This window comes from Chiloscyllium punctatum, chromosome 11 (genome assembly GCF_047496795.1).
Source record: "Chiloscyllium punctatum isolate Juve2018m chromosome 11, sChiPun1.3, whole genome shotgun sequence".
Lineage (NCBI taxonomy): Eukaryota > Metazoa > Chordata > Chondrichthyes > Orectolobiformes > Hemiscylliidae > Chiloscyllium > Chiloscyllium punctatum.
Genome location: NC_092749.1, coordinates 42,169,973 through 42,190,461, shown reverse-complemented (window position 1 = coordinate 42,190,461; position 20,489 = coordinate 42,169,973).

The following is a 20,489-nucleotide window of genomic DNA, read 5'->3' as shown; positions in this document are numbered from 1 at the left end:
GCCTGACCTGCTGCACTTTTCCAGCAATACATTTTTAAGGTCACTTGGAGTGCCTGGAACACACATTTTTCCCTTCTAATACATACACCTGCCTGGGGGAAACAACTCAGGATTATGTCTAAGTTCTCTAAGTGCTCCTTATTAGTCTTCCCAGTTGTTATCACATCATCTAGATAAATGGCAACTTAGTGTAGACCTTGTAAATTATTCTCTATCGTCCACTGAAATATTGCACAGGCTGACGATACTCCAAAAGGCAGTCTCGTATATTGGTACAACCTTTATGGGTATTAATTGTAGCATACTTCTGGGAATTGTTATTTAACAGTAACTCCAAGTATGCATGGTTCATGTCCAGGTTTGTGAAGGACAGCCCCCCTGCCAACTTTGCACATAAATCCTTTGTGCAGGGGATTGGATATTTATCCAGCTGTGAAAAGTGGTTTACTATTTGTTTAAAATCCCCACAAAGGCAAACTGACTGATCAGGCGTCACAACGGAATGACCAGTGCTGTCCAATCCACATACTGGACTGACTTGATGATTCCTTAGCTTTCAGCCTCCTGATTTCTGCCTCTACATTTGCCCGTAAAGCAAATGGCACTGGGCGGGCCTTGCAGAATCATGGAGTTGCTTCCTGGTCAACATACAAGGTGGCCTTGGCTCCTTTGATAGTCTCTAGACCTTCCTGAAAAACTTCTTGGTATTTAATTAGGTCTTCATTGAGGCAGCCATTTTCTAAACAAAAATGTTGAACCAATCTCAGTGAATCTTTCTCAATTTACTTTGCCTGATTCAAGCTTGGGCCTAACCCTTTTACTATAATCAATGGTAACTGAACTAGCTGCTTCTCATTAGAGACTGGAACCAAAGTTGTACCCTTAGTGTATAAAGGTTACCCAGTACAGGTTCTCAGTCTTCCCGAGGTCCTGCACAAACTTATGGGTTGAGATCCAAAGCAAATTTTGTTAAAGACCAGTTCTGTGGTCACTGAAATGGCTAAATTAGCATTGACATCCATTGGAACCGGTTGACCGTTTAACCAGACATTTATTTTGATTGGTTCTGATTTGGATATTACTAAGCAATTTATAACTGTGCAAAATCAATGTAGATGGATTTTCCAGGGTGTGCACTCTCCTGGATACCGGCCTTATAAATTCTCTTACTCAGTTTAGGTCCAATGGACTCTTTTGCCATCTCAAGTCCACATACCATCAGCAACTCCAATGGCTTGTTGCCCCACATCCTGAAGAAAGTTTTAACCATTTGGTCAAGACTTAGATTTGTTTTGGTTTTGTTGTGGTTTGACTCAAAATTCTTCTGTTCATGATATGTCCTGAGTGAGGCTGCGCAATTGCCTTCACTCAAGTGGTGTTTGCCAAGCTCAGTCAGAATACCTGAAACTCTATTTGCTGCATTTTCCAATGTTGAAACCAGTTGAGCACCTATGTGAAGTCCAGGTAGGCACTTTTGCATGGTTATAGAATTAATCTCACACGCCAAGTGGTCTTGCAGCATCTAATTAAGGGTTAAATCAAAGTCAGCCATCTTAACCTGTTCAAAAATCCCAGTAAGGATTCCCCTTATTTTTGTAGTGTCATGTAAAAGGGATATTGTGTCAGAATTAGAGGTGGCTTTAGAGTCGTAATATTCTTTAAGTAAGGTTTTAAAATCTGATGCCCGAGGGAAAGATAGGCTCCTGATAATCAAAAAGCTACAGGTCCACAAGCTGTCAGGAGAATTACTTGTTGCGTTTCATCTGCCGCAGTGTCATTTGCTTGGAAAAAGATAACACATTCTTTCCACATACTGGGCCCAGTCCCCGATGGCAGGGTCAAATGAATCAAGCTTCCGAAATAATAGCATGATGCTGGAAATGCTTACCCCAACTCAAAATTGTTGCAAGCAAATATCTTCAGGAGCCTGCTTTACTTTTGTTGCCACTGAAGTAACTCCATAGAGGCTGTTAAAAATCACACAACTCCAACAGATTATAATCCAACAGGTTTATTTGGAAGCACTGGCTTCCAACACCAGCCGTCCACATCATGTCCACAGAGGCTGATATCCCATCCCAGGTCAACCTTTATTTACATGTGTAAAGTCCTTGACACTGATCCAGCTTTCTCAGAGCCAGTTCTCTAAGTGAACAGGATGTCCAACACTCCTGCTCTTACCTGTCAGCCAGGGTTCCCTGATTAGACCAGGTTAACACTCCCAGTTAGGGAACTCATATTCTATAAGCTCCACTCATCTGACCTCGTTACAATTACAACACTGTCCACTCTGGGTATAATTACAGCTGCTTCCAGTTTCTAGTGCACATTTACAGGATGCCTGAGTTTGGAAGGCAATGTTGAATAATCTTGTCACAGAGAGTCACAAGCTCAGCCTGGAAATTAAGAGTCTTTCCTAAAATCTCTGTGTTACTTTCTTCCTGTTCCTTGGTCCCATCTGTACTGATTGTCCATATATTCCCGCACACCACTTGGAATTTGTCTTTAGCTCTCAATAATATCCCCAGTCCTACATTTCAGTCCTGACCACCATCAGGTTGCATAGTGTTCCCCCTTCACCCCCACCAACTTTGAGGCCAAGTGATGGTCAATAGCTACCCCCTTTCTGCAGTCTCTATGTCCTTGAGTGCAATATTCATTCCCCCAATTATGTGTCCAATTCTCCCCATTCACAACTATTGTATCCTTTGCATCCTAGCTTGCTGCATCCAATACCCAGAATTGAATTCCTCTACGTCTGGTGACTCCTGGTGACAGTCTTTGACTTTCATTGAGCTGATGCCCATGACAAACAATCACCCATCCCCCTGAGTGACTTTGATGGATAGCCTCAACTGATGATTGACCAGACTCCTATCTGACCTCTGTGCAGCTCTCTGACTGACTTACTGAAACGTACTGCCTGACAACTGTCCTGGGAACAGCATTACGATGAAAGACGGATGAATTCCAAAGTGCAACATTGAAATGCTGTTAGTGGACTGGAGATGTGCTACAATGATGCAATGAAGTGACATATGTCAGATGCCAATTGTCTGTGTCCTTGAGATGTTGGTGCTCATTGACCAAGGTGGAAGTCCAGAGGAGCAAATGACCAACTGAGTTCCCAGTAACTGCTCTGACTTTCATGTCAGCAATTGTTGTTGTCTGTTTTCTATACAGTGAGTTGTAGACAGGCATCAATGAGGAAAGTTTAAAGAATAATGAGATGTTAATCCATGCAAATAGACCTCTCACTGCTGACTAGCCAGAATCTTATCTAACTCTGCAACTTTTGGAAAGTGAGGCCTTTTGCTCTGAATGTGGAGAAGCAACTTGCTGGCCATCTCATGTAGTTTCCTTACCATGGTCTATGTCATTTTAGGAACTGGGAAGATTCCAACTCACATTTTCTTCAAAATTTTGCACTGTGAACTGAAAATGAGCAAAAGTGGATAGTACTTTTAAAAGAAGGGAACATTTTGGGAGTTTGCAACTTGGAAATGCAAGTCAAACTAAATGATGCACATGGGTCCATGTTACTTTTGGAGGCGTATAAGACAAGTTGGCACTGCATTTTGTCTGTTTCAGGAGAGCTCAGCATCGTAACAGCCCTATGGCTGGTCAAGCTGCATCTTAACACAGATCCTGTGAGGGAAATGCAAAAAGGAGAGACCGCCGAAAGTGAGGAGCATCAAAATCTCTCCCTCTGTACCCTTTTTCTGTTCTCTCTTCCCAGTTATCAGATAAAAGGGCAGGAAAACTAGATATGTTTAGATATGCTGAAATAAACAATTCTAAATTGCAAAGTAAAAAGAAAGAACCCAGTACAATCAACCATCCAGTGAATTAAAGATTGTTCATCGCTGTTCAGATAACATTGTAGCATCATTGAAGAATTGAAAGGATTGTGAAACCAACTGATTCAGTTTCGTTATTTGAGTTGGTGATTCACATCTGCATGTCCCTGAAAGTTTTATTCTCCATTCGAAATACTTGTGCCTTGTTTGTTTCCATTTCCATAGTATCCTTATAGTGTGGAAACAGGCCATTTTGTCCAATGGTACACACTAATCCTTCAATGAGCATTCAGCCAGACCCACCGCCCTATCATATCCCTGTAACCCTGCATTTCCCAAACCTAACCTACACATCCCTGAACATTATATGTAATGTAGCATAGCCAATCTCCCCAGCTTGCAGATCTTTGGACTGTGGGAGGAAACCAAAGCAGCGGCAGAAACCCACACAGATACAGGGAGAATGTGCAAACTCCACACAGGCAGTTTCCCAAGGGTGGAATCGAACCCAGGTCCTTGATGCTGTGTGGCCCATTGTGTCTCTGTTTATGTTTGTGTGATTGTGAACTTAAGAGGTAATGTTTAAGTTGTATAATCATAACAAATCATTTTTAGAATTTTTTTTCTCATTGTTAAGAAAATCAATTTGGTTCCAATAAATAGTTATTTTCTCATGAGCAAAAAAGACCGAGAATCTGACAGTCAAGAAAATTAGATAGTTTGATAGTTTAGTGAAACTTTCATATTTGAGCCAAATCCGGGAACAGTGGGGCTCGATATCAGCACACTCTCGTAATCGAGCCATGACACAAGTAACAAGCAGGTCACACAAGTGCCAAGCAATGACCATCTCCAACAAGACAGAGGACCATCACCTTTTGACGTTCAATGGCATCGTCATCATCGAATTCCCCACTTTCTGAGAGTTAGTATTGACCAGAAACTGAACTGGACCGGCTATGTAAGTACTGTGGATTTGATGATTACAGCAGATCATAGGCTATAAAGGAAGTGACTTAGCTGTGACTCCACAAATCCTGGCCACCATTTACAGGGCAGAGGTCAAATATGTGATGGAATGTTCATCACTTGCCTGGATGAGTACAATTCTAATGGCAATCAAGAAGCTTTAAGAAACCAGGACAAAGCATCCAACTTGATTAGTATCAAATATGTAAACATTTGCTCCCTCCATTAGCAATGCACAACAGCAATGTTGTGTACCATCTACAAAAGGCATTGCAGAAATTCACTGAGGCTCCTAAGACAGTACGTTTCAAATGCACAATCACTACTGTCTGGAAGGTCAAAGACAGCAGAATGAATGGGAACACACCACCCGCAAGTTTCACTCCAAGACTCTCACCATCGTGACTTGGAAATATGTCAATGTTATTTCAGTATCATTGGATCAAATTCCTGGAACTCTCTCCCGAATGAGATTGTGTAACTACCTGCAGCAAATGGTCTGCAGCAGTTTAAGAAGGCAGCTCACCTCTACCTTCTCAAGGGCAGCTAGTGATGGGTTACAAATGCTGGCCCAACCAGTGAAGCCTTTGTTCCGTGTATAAATAAAAAAAATTGTTGTGTAGAGAGTTAACCTAATTATAAAAGGGTAGGACAAGAATGTTGATAATAAAAAGATTTTGAATTTGTCATGGAGTTCTTGAGTAGGCCTTTGATCTATTGTTCAATTGCACAACATTTTGAGCATATCAACAGCGTGATCAAAGAGACCTTTGATACATGATTAAATGCATACAGTGCTCTATATGATATGATTCTAGTTAGGGGATATATAACATTTGCATCACACAAGTGCCTGACAATGACCATCTCAAACAAGAAAGAACCTAGTCCCTCTCCTGTTGAGAATCTCTCTTGAAACTCAATGATATTACCATCACTGGATTGTGCACCATCAACATTCTTGAATTACTATTGACCATGATCTGAACTGGACCTGCCATTGTAGCTATTGGAGCAGAGCAGAGGCTAGAAATTTTGCATCTGGTTACCCACTTCCTGTCTCCTTCCTCTGTTACTTCTATAATCACCTATAAGGCACAAATCAGGAGTGTAATGAAATACCACCATCAAAGATTAAGCAGCCCATTTCATTGGTACTCTATCCACCACCTTCAAAATTCCCTCCTTTCACATTGATACAGTATTGAAACTGTGTACCATCTACAGTATTCATTGCAGCACATCACCCACGCTCCTTCGACAGTACTTTTCAAATCTGTAACCTACCACCCAGAAGGAAAAATGCACCAGGTTCATGGTAACACTCCCAACCCTTCAAGCCACACAACACCCTAACTTGGAATGAAATGACTATTTCTTCATTGCCGCTGGAAAATTCCTGGAACTCTCTCCCTAATAGCATTGTGGTTATACCTACACCCAAAGATCTGCTCTGGTTCAACACCTCACCACCACCTTCAAGGGCAACAAGAGATGCATAGTAAATGCTGTAATGACTACATCCATGACCAAATTATATATTAGCAAAATATTTCCCCCGTTTTCAAACACTACACCCTGCCAGATAGTGAGTCTGTGCTAGGAAAATGGCTGGTCTATACAAATTGCCCACAGTCCAAATTTAGAGCTACTGATTCCTGAACAGTCATAGCGAGTTATACAGCAGAGAAATAGATCCTTCTATCCAACTCATCCACGCCGACCAGACATCCCAATCTGACCTTGTCAGCATTTGGCCCATGTCCCTCTTTTCCCATCCCCAAATGCCTTTTAAATGTTGTAATTGTACCTAATTCTACCACTTTCACTACCAGCTTGTTCCATACAAGTGTGAAAAGGTTATCCCTCAGGTTCTTTTAAAGTCTTTTCCCACTCACCTGAAACCTATGTCCTCGATTTTTTGGACTCCCCTACTGTTGGAAAAAGACCTTGGCTATTCACCCTATCCATGCTACCTCATGATTTCATCGACCTCTATAAGATCACTCTTCAGTGTCTGATGCTGCGGGGAAAATAGCCCAGCCTATTCAGCCTCTCCCTACAGCTCAAAACCTCCAGTGCTGGCATCATTCTTGTAAATCTTTAATGCACCCTTTCAGGTCTAACAACATGCATCCTCTGGAATGGCGACCAGAATTGTACACAATATTCCAAAAGTGGCATCACAGTGCATTTCCAGCATACTGCAGCACAAAGTGACCAGGGAAATTTCCACTGTAAATATTGATGTTAAACAGATTTCTTGTTCACCCCCAAAACACTATATTTTATGAGGGCATCTTTGTGTTGCTTGCAGGATGGAAACATTGTGTTTAGAGAAACAATCTTGCTGAGCACCTGAATTATAACAAACACATCAAAATTAGAACTTTTTTAAAATTTTGAGAGAAAACGTTGGTATTATATTCTATAAGAACCTTAAAGTTTTTAGTTAGAATTTAGCAAGCAATTGTCTTATTATTAATCAATCACGACAATGATTAGTCATGCTTTAAGAAACTTTTTATTTTTGTTGTTAACCACAAAAGATCCATAGCACACAAGCACACACATATGCTCAAGATATTTTCACAACAGGAATTTAGCAGGAACAGTATCCCCTGCTGAATTGGTTCTGGTAATTGACCAGAATAGTTAAAGCTAAAGTAACTGATCAGCCAGCTTAATTGGCAGGGGAAACTCTTTCAAGCAGAACCAAGTATTAATAAATGCAATGATTGCTTTGAAACTCAAAGGTGAAAGCAATGGCGTGTTCCAGGATATTGATCCAAAGGCAACAAAAGAATGGTAATATATGTCTAACTGGAGATAATAGGGGCTTCAGAGGTAACAATGTTCCTGGCAGTATGCCTTTTTTTTTACTTACAACTTAATGATTTATATTGGTCTCACTTAGCTGAAATATTTTGATATGTTTTAGATTGAAAGTTGCACACAATAAACATGTAAAGGAATGAAACCAATGAAGGTAACTTGTGTGACGAAACTATGGCTATAAAAGGCATCTTTTGTCCTGGGTATTTTTGTGAAGAAAGGTTGAAAGGGGGGGCTTCAGAGGGGTTGCATAGCAATCTACTCAGAGCCACTAGAGTAAATAGTTTGTGAGTATTTTTCTAAATTCACAACAATAGAAAAAGCCTGAATGGGTGGGGTCAAGCTCCCACAGAACCAGGATTTTTAGTTTTTCAGTCATAATTGTACTGGAGTCTTGAAGCTGGGTTGGGAAGCTGCAAAACATCTCTCCCTGGTCCTCTCTCTCTCTCAGAATTGCCTGTGAGACAGTTTATTTTTCTGAATTTGCTTTTGGGATGTTGCTATATTGGAGCAGTTGCTGTTTCATAGTTAAATAATCTGTTATTCTGTTTGGTTTTCCAATTGAGTCAAGTTATTCCAATTTCTTCTTTCTTTTGTTGAATTTTAATTATAGTGCATGAATCAAGTGTGTTTTGCTTCAAATCTGGTGGTTTGACCAATCAAATTGCATCTGAAATTCAATGCCTGGCACTTATCTTTAAAATAAGAAAATGTTAGAGTCCATCAGACCATAAGACATAGGAGTGGAAGTAAGGCCATTCAGCCCATCGAATCCACTCTGCCATTTAATCATGGCTGATGGGCATTTCAACTCCACTTACCCGCATTTTCCCTGTAGTCTTTAATTCCTTGTGACATCAAGAATTTATCAATCTCTGCCTTGAAGATGTTTAGTGTCCCGGCCTCCACTGCACTCCGCGGCAATGAATTCCACAGGCCCACCACTCTCTGGCTGAAGAAATGTCTCCACATTTCTGTTCTGAATTGACCCCCTCTAATTCTAAGGCTGTGTCCACGGGTCCTAGTCTCCTCGCCTAACAGAAACAATTTCTTAGCATCCACCCTTTCCAAACCATGTATTATCTTGTAAGTTTCTATTAGATCTCCCCTTAACCTTCTAAACTCTAATGAGTACAATCCCAGGATCCTCAGCCATTCCTCGTATGTTAGACCTATCATTCCAGGGATCATCCGTGTGAATCTCCGCTGGACACACTCCAGTGCCAGTATGTTCCTCCTGAGGTGTGGGGCCCAAAACTGGACACAGTACTCCAAATGGGGCCTAACCAGAGCTTTATAAAGTCTCAGTAGCACATCACTGCTTTTATATTCCAACCCTCTTGAGATAAATGACAACATTGCATTCGCTTTCTTAATCACGGATTCAACCTGCATGTTTACCTTTAGAGAACCCTCGACTAGCACTCCCAGATCCCTTTGTACTTTGGCTTTATGAATTTTCTCACCATTTAGAAAGTAGTCCATGCTTGTATTCTGTTTTCCAAAGTGCAAGACCTCTCATTTGCTCACATTGAATTCCATCAGCCATTTCCTGGACCACTCTCCCAAACTGTCTAGATCCCTCTGCAGCCTCCCCACCTCCTCAGTACTACCTGCCTGTCCACCTATCTTCGTATCATCGGCAAACTTCGCTAGAACTTCCCTTCATCCAGATCATTAATATATAACGTGAACAGCTGCGGCCCTGACACTGAACCCTGTGGGACACCGCTTGTCACCGGCTGCCATTCCGAAAAAGAACCTCTTATCCCAACTCTCTGCCTTCTGTCAGACAGCTAATCCTCAATCCATGCCAGTAGCTCACCTCGAACACCATGGGCCCTCACCTTACTCAGCAGCCTCCCGTGTGGCACCTTATTAAAGGCCTTTTGGAAGTCTAGATTGACCACATCTACTGGGTTTCCCTGGTCTAACCTATTTGTCACCTCTTCAAAGAATTCCAACAGGTTTGTCAGGCACGACCTCCCTTTACTAAATCCATGTTGACTTGTTCTAATCCGACCCTGCTCTTCCAAGAATTTAGAAATCTCATCCTTAACGATGGATTCTATAATTTTACCAACAGCCGAGGTTAGGCTAATTGGCCTATAATTTTCCATCTTTTGTCTTGATCCTTTTTTGAACAATAGGGTTACAACAGCGGTCTTCCAATCATCCGGGACTTTCCCTGACTCCAGTGACTTTTGAAGGATCGCAACCAACGCCTCCGCTATTTCCTCAGCCACCTCCCTCAGAACTCTAGGATATAGCCCATCGGGGCCAGGAAATTTGTCAATTTTAAGACCTTTTAGCTTTTCTAGCACTATCTCTTTTGTAATGGCAACCATACTCAACTCAGCCCCCTGACTCCCTTTAATTGTTGGGATATTACTCATGTCTTCCACTGTGAAGACTGATGCAAAGTACTTATTAAGTTCTCCAGCTATTTCCTTATCTCCCATCTCTAGCCTTCCAGCATCAGTTTGAAGTGGCCCAATGTCTACTTTTGCCTGTCATTTGTTTCTTATGTATTGAAAGAAACTTTTACTATCATTTCTAATATTACTGAATATACTTTGACAGGGTTTGGTCTAGTCCATCACACTAGTAGCTCCTATTGTTGCAATCTGGATTACACTATTATGTAATTAGAGTTTGGGCACAGTGAGCACATGCATGATGCAAGGCACTCGACTCCTGGTGAAAGCACCACTGTACACTCGAGAGCATACCTATCATAGACCCTAAACATAAAGCTGTTCAAGTTCATGGTATGTTCTTATAATTCATGTGTTGTAATGAAACTATGAATAGCATTGGATTCTTTAAAGTTTGTATCAATTAAATTTAATTAAACTATTCTTGGCTGAGTTGTGAAATAAAAAAAATGATCTGTGTCCTCACTTACTGCACTCGCTGCTGATATAGGTCTGTCACTTTAAGAAATTGCTAATGCAGTTCCTCCTCATCAACCTCTAATTTATGTCATGCCCCTTTTCTCTTTTTCACATCTCGAAAATTCTTTTTATTTCAAGCCTTGCATTCTTCCATCCCTGATTCAAGTTTTAGAATTTGAATTGAACCCCCCCCACCCCCCACACCCTTATTATCAGCAGTTAAATAAGCTAACTCTTACCTATGTCTGCTATTAAATGTTACTGCAAATTTAGAAATAAATTATTGCAGATGGTGGAATCTGTACTGAAAACAAAAAATACTGGCAATTACAGTGAGTCATGCAGTATCCATGGAGAGAGAGCAAGTTAACATTTCAAGTCCAGAGCTATTGTGAAGTATGGAGGGGGAGTATTTATGCAACAAATGGGGGGTGGGGGGGAGAAAGGGTGTCGATAGTTCAGATTAAGTGACCAGAATCTGTGAATGGCAGAACAACGGTGTGTCTAACTGCCAGACTGGAAAGAAGAGACAGTCACCCTGGAGCGGGGAGGGAGAGGCAAAAGGACATGGTGACAGAAAATGTAACAAGCAAAACCAAAAGAAAGGGAAAGAATGGGTTCACAGTCTGACGGCCTTGAGCTCAATATTGAGATGAGTGTCCAGTCAGAAGATGAGATGATTCTCCTCCAGTTTGTGCTGTGATCTGCTGGTAGATTGCAGCATGTTGAGGACAGGCAAGTGGGCATGAGAGCAGGACACGGTGTTAAAACGACTGGCTACAGGAACACCAGAGTCATACTTGTGCACAGACCAGAAGAGTTCTGCAAAATGGTCATCCAGTCTGCGTTTAGTTTCTCTAATGTAGAGTAGGCCACATTGGGTGCAGCAATTACAATCCACAAGATTGAGGGTGGTCAGGTGAAACAGTGCTTCACCTGTTTCAGTCCTTGGATGGTGAGCGGGGAGGAGATACAAGGGCAGTTGTTGCAGATGCTAGAACTCTGAAACAAGCAAACACTGAGAATGCTGGAGAAACTCAGCTGTTCCGGCAGCATCTGTGAAGAGAGTTGACGTTTAGAGTTCAGTTTGACTCCAGGATTTCTGGGGATGTATCCAGAGTTTCTGTAGTTGCAGTGAGGGAATGTCGGTGGGGAAGCAATTGCCTCAAAGTAGCTGCGCATAAAGGACTAACAATTTCTGTGGCACAGATTTCCCTTTTCCTAGAATTCCTTTGATGTGGGTGACCAAAATAGCTGCTCTGTGTCCAGTGATAAGGAGAGCAGCTAGTCACATGCACCCAGAGACAGGATGTAAAATTGTCTACTTTTAAAGAACCTTGATGAAGAAATAAATTGTTGAGATCTGTAGATTCTGGTAGAAGCTGAAATATCATTCGCTGGAAAAGAAAATTTATTTAAAAGTGTGTGATTTTATTATCATAATAGAGAAATTTACATTGCACAAAAGGAGTGACCTTATAGAGGTTTATAAAACCATGAGGGACATGGATAGGATATATAGACAAGGTTTTTCTTCCCTTGGATGGGGGAGTCCACAACTATAGGGCACAGGTTTAGGGTGAGAAGGGAACAATTTAAGAGGGACCTAAGGGGAATTGTTTTCACGCAGCGGGTGGTGCGTGTTTTGAATGAGCTGCCAGAGGAAGTGGTGGAGGCTGGCACAATGACAACATTTAAAATGCATCTGGATGGATGTATGAATAGGAAGGGTTTAGAGGGATATGGGCCAAGTGTTGGCAAATGGGACTGATTAGGTTAGGATATTTGGTCGGCATGGACAAGCTGGACTGAAGGGTCTGTTTCCATGCTGTACATCTCTGAGTCTAAAATATTTACATGGGAAGGTACCGCAGGAAAGAATGGTGGTGTTGGTAGTTGGGTTTGCTTGCTTTATCAGTGGTGTGACAACCTATCATTCCTGCTATTCTTGTCACTGTTCCACCTTCTATTACTTTTACGCGGCACGGTGGCAGTGGGCGGCACGGTGGCACAGTGGTTAGCACTGCTGCCTCACAGCGCCAGAGACCCGGGTTCAATTCCCGCCTCAGGCGACTGACTGTGTGGAGTTTGCATGTTCTCCCCGTGTCTGCGTGGGTTTCCTCCGGGTGCTCCGGTTTCCTCCCACACTCCAAAGATGTGCAGGTCAGGTGAATTGGCCATGCTAAATTGCCCGTAGTGTTAGATAAGGGGTAGATGCAGGGGTATGGGTGGGTTACGCTTCGGCGGGGCGGTGTGGACTTGTTGGGCCGAAGGGCCTGTTTCCACACTGTAAGTAATCTAAAATCCTTCTTCTTTAGTGTTTCATGTCTTTTACACTTTTGAGGATTTTTTTCTGAGCCTGACTGCTAAGTAAGTTTCTTTCAAGATAGCAAATAGAAAATCTTTAAGTACTTTATATACTCATGTACCGTATATACTCGTGTATAGGTCGAATTTTGAAGAGGGTTTTTTTTAAAAGCTGGAATTAGGGGGTCGACTACACGAGGTATTGTTTTTGAGGGGATGAAATTTAAGCTTGGTACGAGTCAAAATGGACAAACAAGAGCCAGATAAAATATTAAACCACAAAAGAAGAAAGAATTATGGCCATTATTGAATATTTATCAACAAAATACTGTTTCCATTCTGCCTACTATGGTAGGATGGTACAGTAGTCCACCCTGTACCCACGGGAGAGATGTTCCAAGATCGACCGTGGAAGGCCAAAATTGTGGATAGGTGCAAAACCATTCACTTAAATGGGAAAATTACCCTTCTGGCAACACCCTGCTCCCTGGTTCTGGAATGTTCCCTGTAATATGTTCGGGCCTCAGTAAACCGCAGAAACCAGGCCTGTGGATATGACTGTTGCCCTGTACTGTAATAGCATTAGAGTCATTATGAAAACCTGGAATGGAGCATGATGGCCGGTGGACTGGAAAACTGGAGTAGAGTGCAATGGACAGGCACACTGACTCATAAATGTTGATCTGTAACTATGAAGAACTAGAGTCAACTTATACATGAGACATATGGAAAATAAAATATTTTTTGGCCAAAAATAAGGGGTCGTCTTATACATGTGATTGACCTATACACAGATATATACGGTATGTTGTTTTAGCTATGGGCTCAAAAAAATTTCTTCCTTCTTTGTAAAGCTGCAGATCATTACAATATCACAGTGTATCTTTTTCTTCAATGAGTTATTTTAACTAAATAAGAACAACTCAGCATATAGCAGTAATACATGTATGGTACAGTTTGCACTATACCTATCAAGGGGAAACAATAAGCAACACCAGCTAGAAAACAAACATGACAGATTCAAGATTGGGAATGGGAGAAATAACAACAAACAGCAGACAGATAAAATGGAGAACCAGAAGCTGCATGACCCTGTAAAAGTATCCAGTAAGTGAGGATGCAGTTCATTTAGTAAGTTGCTTTATATTGAATTGTTTTATTAAATTAATTTGATTCAAGTTTTTAAGAAATTAATGAAATAGGTAAGAGCTTCATCAAAGCTTTTGAATTATTAGCAAACCACCATAAATTGAATGAAAAGGTATAAATGAGAAGGCCACTACTTATAAATAAATTTCATATATTTATTCTGTTTGATGTAATAGACAGTGCAATCCTTAAAAACCTAAAATGTGCAATTCTCAACACAATCAGGTAAACAAATTGGAAAAACTCTGTGTACTTCTGTTTCTTTAACAAAAAGGTTGATCAGTGCTATAAATATTTAAGATCTACAGTTAAAGGTGACTGAAATGTATTACTTGCTCTGAATGGGATTTTCAAGACACTCTGTATTACATTACTTCTTTAAACAGTGTACAAGAATTTGGGCCTGTCCTTGAATGTTGCCAAAACAAACTCGTATCAACCCAGACCTGGTCACTCAAATGTTCACTTCCCATAAGTGTTGAAGGAAAGACTCTGCAGCACTCCTATATTTCAACAGCTAACTTTCTCAAAGGGTCGTCATTGACGAGGGGATCCGACACTAGATCAGTTGTCCCAGCTCTACTTGGAACAGCAGCAAGTGTTTAATAATGAAGACTCCAGTAAGTTGACAAAAATCAAGGGTATAGACAGTTATCTTCATCCCATTCTGGTATCGTAGTGAGTCTTGGACTGTGTAACAGCAACACTTCGGAGCACTGGAGAAATTCCAGAAGCAATGTCTTGACTGCATCCTTCTGATTCAGTGAGAGGACCATTCATCAAATATTAGTGTCCATCTTGAAGGCAACTCCAGAAACATTCAAACAAAACCTCTGAACAATCAATTTCATTGGATTGAGCACTTTCTGCATGGCCAGAAACTGTCTTTCCTGTCAGGTCTTGTTTTGATAAATCTCAAATAACCAATGATTCAGCAGAGAACAGAATTCTGTAAAGAGCGGCAGTATAAAAATGAAAAAAAGACAAATTAGAACAATGAACATAACAGTCAAATGAATGATGCAGAATGGCAGTGTGACTTAAAGTGTGGAGTAATCTGAATCTGCTGAAAAATCATGAAAGCTACTGGTGCCAGGTTTCAGAGCAATAGAACGAATGTGGTCACCTCCAGCATGAATTTCAGATCTAATGAGGTAAAAACCAGTATACCACTCTCTCCGTGAATCCCTCGTCAGGTCCACACCCCCCACCAACCCAACCTCCGTTCCCAGCACCTTCCCCTGCAACCACAAGAAATGCAAAATTTGCGCCCACACCTCCCCCCTTACTTCCCTCCAAGGCGCCCAGGGGTTCTTCCATATCTGCCACAAATTCACCTGCACATCCACACACATCATTTACTGCATCCGCTGCACCCGATGTGGCCTCCTCTATATTGGGGAGACAGGCCGCCTACTTGCGGAACGTTTCAGAGAACACCTCTGGGACACCCGGACCAACCAACCCAACCACCCCATGGCTCAACACTTCAACTCCCCCTCCCACTCCACCAAGGACATGCAGGTCCTTGGCCTCCTCCATTGGCAGACCATAGCAACACAACGGCTGGAGGAAGAGCACCTCATCTTCCGCCTAGGAACCCTCCAACCACAAGGAATGAACTCAGATTTCTCCAGTTTCCTTATTTCCCCTCCTCCCACCTTGTCTCAGTCCCAACCCTCGAACTCAGCACCACCTTCCTAACCTGCAATCTTCTTCCTGACCTCTCCGCCCCCACCCCCACTCCGGCCTATCACCCTCACCTTATCACCCTCACTTTAACCTCCTTCCACCTATCGCATTTCCAATGCCCCTCTCCCAAGTCCCTCCTCCCTCCCTTTTATCTTAGCCTGTTTGGCACACTTTCCTCATTCCTGAAGAAGGGCTTATGCCCGAAATGTCGTTTATCCTGCTCCTTGGATGCTGCCTGACCTGCTGCGCTTTTCCAGCAACACATTTTCAGCTAAAAACCAGTATATGCCAGCATATTTTGGTTTAGTTTCATATGGGTTTCATACTGGTCTAAACCAATTTTACTCTCTGGGAAAATGGTTCAAGAACATCCTGAAGTTCTATTTGAAGTGCAGCAATGTTGACAAAGACTGCAGGGTTTTTGCTACGAGTCACTCAGAATGATAACAACTTGTCCATCAAGCTGCATCACATTTTAAACCCCAATATCTTGATAATGAGGAGAGAAGTGGCAAAGAAGGAAAGAAAAAGAAGCAAATCCTGCATTCCAGATCCCACTACATCATGGAATACCCTGGTCCATGTGTCCAAAGATCTGAGAGTCAAAAATAAATTTGTTCAGTCAAACCTGCAGCTCATGACCCTGCTAGATATCATGCTTAAATCAAGAATCTGCGATGATGAATGGCCTGAGAGAGACCCACTTGTTAGGTGTGTACTTACAGTTCTAATATCAGTGGCCTACCCCAGTGTAAGACTCCATAGGGAAACCAAGGTGATTTGACTATAACAAGGTAGACACAGTACTGGAAATCTAAACCTAGGAAAATGAGATAACATGCATCAATGTTCAATTCAAGGAAAATGAAGAAATTTAAATAACTAGTCTTAGAGACTGGTCACTGGATTAGTGGTGCTGGAAGAGCACAGCAGTTCAGGCAGCATCCAACGAGCAGCGAAATCGACGTTTCGGGCAAAAGCCCTTCATCAGGAATAAAGGCAGTGAGCCTGAAGCATGGAGAGATAAGCTAGAGGAGGGTGGGGGTGGGGAGATAGTAGCATAGAGTACAATGGGTGAGTGGGGGAGGAGATGAAGGTGATAGGTCAAGGAGGAGAGGGTGGAGTGGATAGGTGGAAAAGAAGATAGGCAGGTCGGACAGGTCAAGGAGACAGTAACTGAGCTGGAAGTTTGAAACTAGGATGAGGTGAGGGAAGGGGAAATGAGGAAACTGTTGAAGTCCACATTGATGCCCTGGGGTTGAAGTGTTCCGAGGCGGAAGATGAGGCGTTCTTCCTCCAGGCGTCTGGTGGTGAGGGAGCGGCGGTGAAGGAGGCCCAGGACCTCCATGTCCTCGGCAGAGTGGGAGGGGGAGTTGAAATGTTGGGCCACGGGGCGGTTTGGTTGATTGGTGCGGGTGTCTCGGAGATGTTCCCTAAAGCGCTCTGCTAGGAGGCTCCCAGTCTCCCCAATGTAGAGGAGACCACATCAGGAGCAACGGATACAATAAATGATATTGGTGGATGTGCAGGTGAAACTTTGATGGATGTGGAAGGCTCCTTTAGGGCCTTGGATAGAGGTGAGGGAGGAGGTGTGGGCACAGGTTTTACAGTTCCTGCGGTGGCAGGGGAAAGTGCCAGAATGGGAGGGTGGGTCGTAGGGGGTGTGGACCTGACCAGGTAGTCACGGAGGGAACGGTCTTTGCGAAAGGCGGAAAGGGGTGGGGAGGGAAATATACCCCTGGTGGTGGGGTCTTTTTGGAGGTGGCGGAAATGTCGGTGGATGATTTGGTTGATGCGAAGGTTTGTAGGGTGGAAGGTGAGCACCAGGGGCGTTCTGTCCTTGTTACGGTTGGAGGGGTGGGGTCTGAGGGCGGAGGTGCGGGATGTGGACGAGATGCGTTGGAGGGCATCTTTAACCACGTGGGAAGGGAAATTGCGGTCTCTAAAGAAGGACGCCATCTGGTGTGTCCTATGGTGGAACTGGTCCTCCTGGGAGCAAATACGGCGGAGGCGGAGAAATTGGGAATACGGGATGGCATTTTTGCAAGAGATAGGGTGGGAAGAGGTGTAATCCAGGTAGCTATGGGAGTCGGTGGGTTTGTAAAAAATGTCAGTGTCAAGTCGGTCGTCACTAATGGAGATGGAGAGGTCCAGGAAGGGGAGCGAGGTGTCAGAGATGGTCCAGGTAAATTTAAGGTCAGGGTGGAATGTGTTGGTGAAGTTGATGAATTGCTCAACCTCCTCGCGGGAGCACGAGGTGGCGCCAATGCAGTCATCAATGTAGCGGAGGAAGAGGTGGGGAGTGGTGCCGGTGTAATTACGGAAGATCAACTGTTCTACATAGCCAACAAAGAGACAGGCATAGCTGGGGCCCATACGTGTGCCCATGGCTACGCCTTTGGTCTGGAGGAAGTGGGAGGATTCAAAGGAGAAATTGTTAATGGTGAGGACCAGTTCGGCCAAACGAATGAGAGTGTCAGTGGAAGGGTACTGTTGGGGATGTCTGGAGAGGAAAAAAACGGAGGGCTTGGAGGCCCTGGTCATGGCGAATGGAGGTGTAGAGGGATTGGATATCCATGGTGAAGATAAGGCGTTGGGGGCCGGGGAAACTGAAGTCTTGGAGGAGGTGGAGGGCGTGGGTGGTGTCTCAAATGTATGTGGGGAGTTCCTGGACTAGGGGGGATAGGACAGTGTCAAGGTAGGTAGAGATGAGTTCAGTGGGGCAGGAGCATGCTGAGACAATGGGTCGGCCAGGGTGGTCAGGCTTGTGGATCTTGGGAAGGAGGTAGAACCAGGCAGTGCGGGGTTCCTGGACTATGAGGTTGGAAGCTGTGGGTGGGAGATCTCCTGAGGTGATGAGGTTCTGTATGGTCTGGGAGATGATGGTTTGGTGATGGGGGGTGGGGTCATGGTCAAGGGAGCAGTAGGAAGAGGTGTCCTCGAGTTGGCGTTTGGCTTCAGCGGTGTAGAGGTCAGTGCGCCAGACTACCACTGCGCCCCCTTTATCTGCTGGCTTGATGGTGAGGTTGGGATTGGAGCCGAGGGATTGGAGGGCTGCGCGTTGTGAGGGTGAGAGGTTGGAGTGGGGGAGGGGGGAACGACAGGTTGAGGCGGTTAATGTCCCAGTGGCAGTTGGAAATGAAGAGGTCGAGGGCAGGTAATAGGCCAGCGCGGGGTGTCCAGGTGGATGCAGTGTGTTGGAGGTGGGCGAAGGGGTCCTCGGAAGGTGAGCGGGAGTCCTGATTGTGAAAGTAAGCTCGGAGGCGGAGGCGACGGAAGAATTGTTCGATGTCACGTCGTGTATTAAATTCATTGATGCGTGGACGGAGGGGGATGAAGGTGAGTCCTTTGCTGAGGACTGATCGTTCGTCCTCAGTGAGTGGGAGGTCTGGAGACTGGTCAGTCCGTTAAAAGAGTTCATGACATTGACCATGCATGAACATTATCGTGAAGTAACTACTACCTAGCAAGTGGGTTGTTCCACATTCACAATCCATTTGGGCCAGTTTATGTAGTGTTGGATATAGTATAATGATACACCATTGAAAGACGTAGAGCTGTGGTTTTTAAGATTCTGTTTGGGCAGGCAATGCAATATATAAACACAATTGTTAAAAAGTGGTTTGCTTAATTCATTGCCTTGAGCAAGACAAAGGGGGTGAAGTAAAATTGGACCAAATTATCAAAGACAAAAGATCACAGCAGCAAGCTCAGTCAATAATCAACTTGAGCCAACAGCCAAGTCCAAGATAAATAGGTTCCTGCTGGTCCATGATCTTCAGATATCCTCATAAAATTGAGAGAGTAAAAGGTTTGCTGTTCATTCCCTGGGAATAAACAAATCTGCTTAAACATTGAGACAAATGAGATATTCTGTGTGACATAGGCACCTCAGATTTACCCTTGAGCATAGCCGAGAGTGAAGATGGAAAACATAGCTAGAGCAATGAAGAAGGAAATGAATTATCAATCAACATATGTCAGAGATTATAGGAAGCTAGAAATTAAGATAGAGAGAGTTCAGAAAACATTTTCCAGGATATTTTCAGGAATGGAGGGTTTGAGTTACAAAGAGAGACTGGATAGGCTGGGACTTTTTTCACTGGAATATGGGAGGTTGAGATATTTGTACAATCATGATGGGTATAGGTAAGGTGACTGGCAGATGCCTTTTCCATAGGGTTGGGGATTTCAAGATATGGGGGCATATTTTTAAGGTGAGGGGAGAAAGATTTTAAAAAGGCATGTGGGACAACCTTTTTTACACAGAGTGGTTTGTATGTGGAATGAACTTCCAGAGGAAGTGGTGTATGTGGGTACATTTACAACGTTCAAAAGACATTGGACAATAAGAAATGTTTGGAGGGACTATGAGCAGGCAGGTGGGACTAGTTTAGTTTGAGATTATCGTCGGCATGGATCGGTTGGACCAAAGGGTCAGTTTCCATTCTGTAAGACTCTGACTCTATAACTTTATAACAAAGCTGCAATGCTAGAATGGAATAGCAAAATAATTGAAAGAACATTAAAATAATCCATGCCAGGTGTCATGCTGACAGATCAGACCAATAAAGTACTTATGGATGTATTGAACTTGTAATTCCAACATATGTTTTGAAAAGTATGCTTCTATGGACTGCGGATGTAGTGACTGACAGGCGGAGTTCTGTGAATGTCACAATCTACATGGTCAGAGAAATTTCAAAAAGAATGACCTCTTCCTTCAAACAGGAAGAGGTAATGAGAGGCTGACCACCCAACCCCCTCACAGCATGCCTGAAGACATATTTATGTTTTACCCTTCCAGAGATATACAAAAAATGGGATTAAAAACCAACTG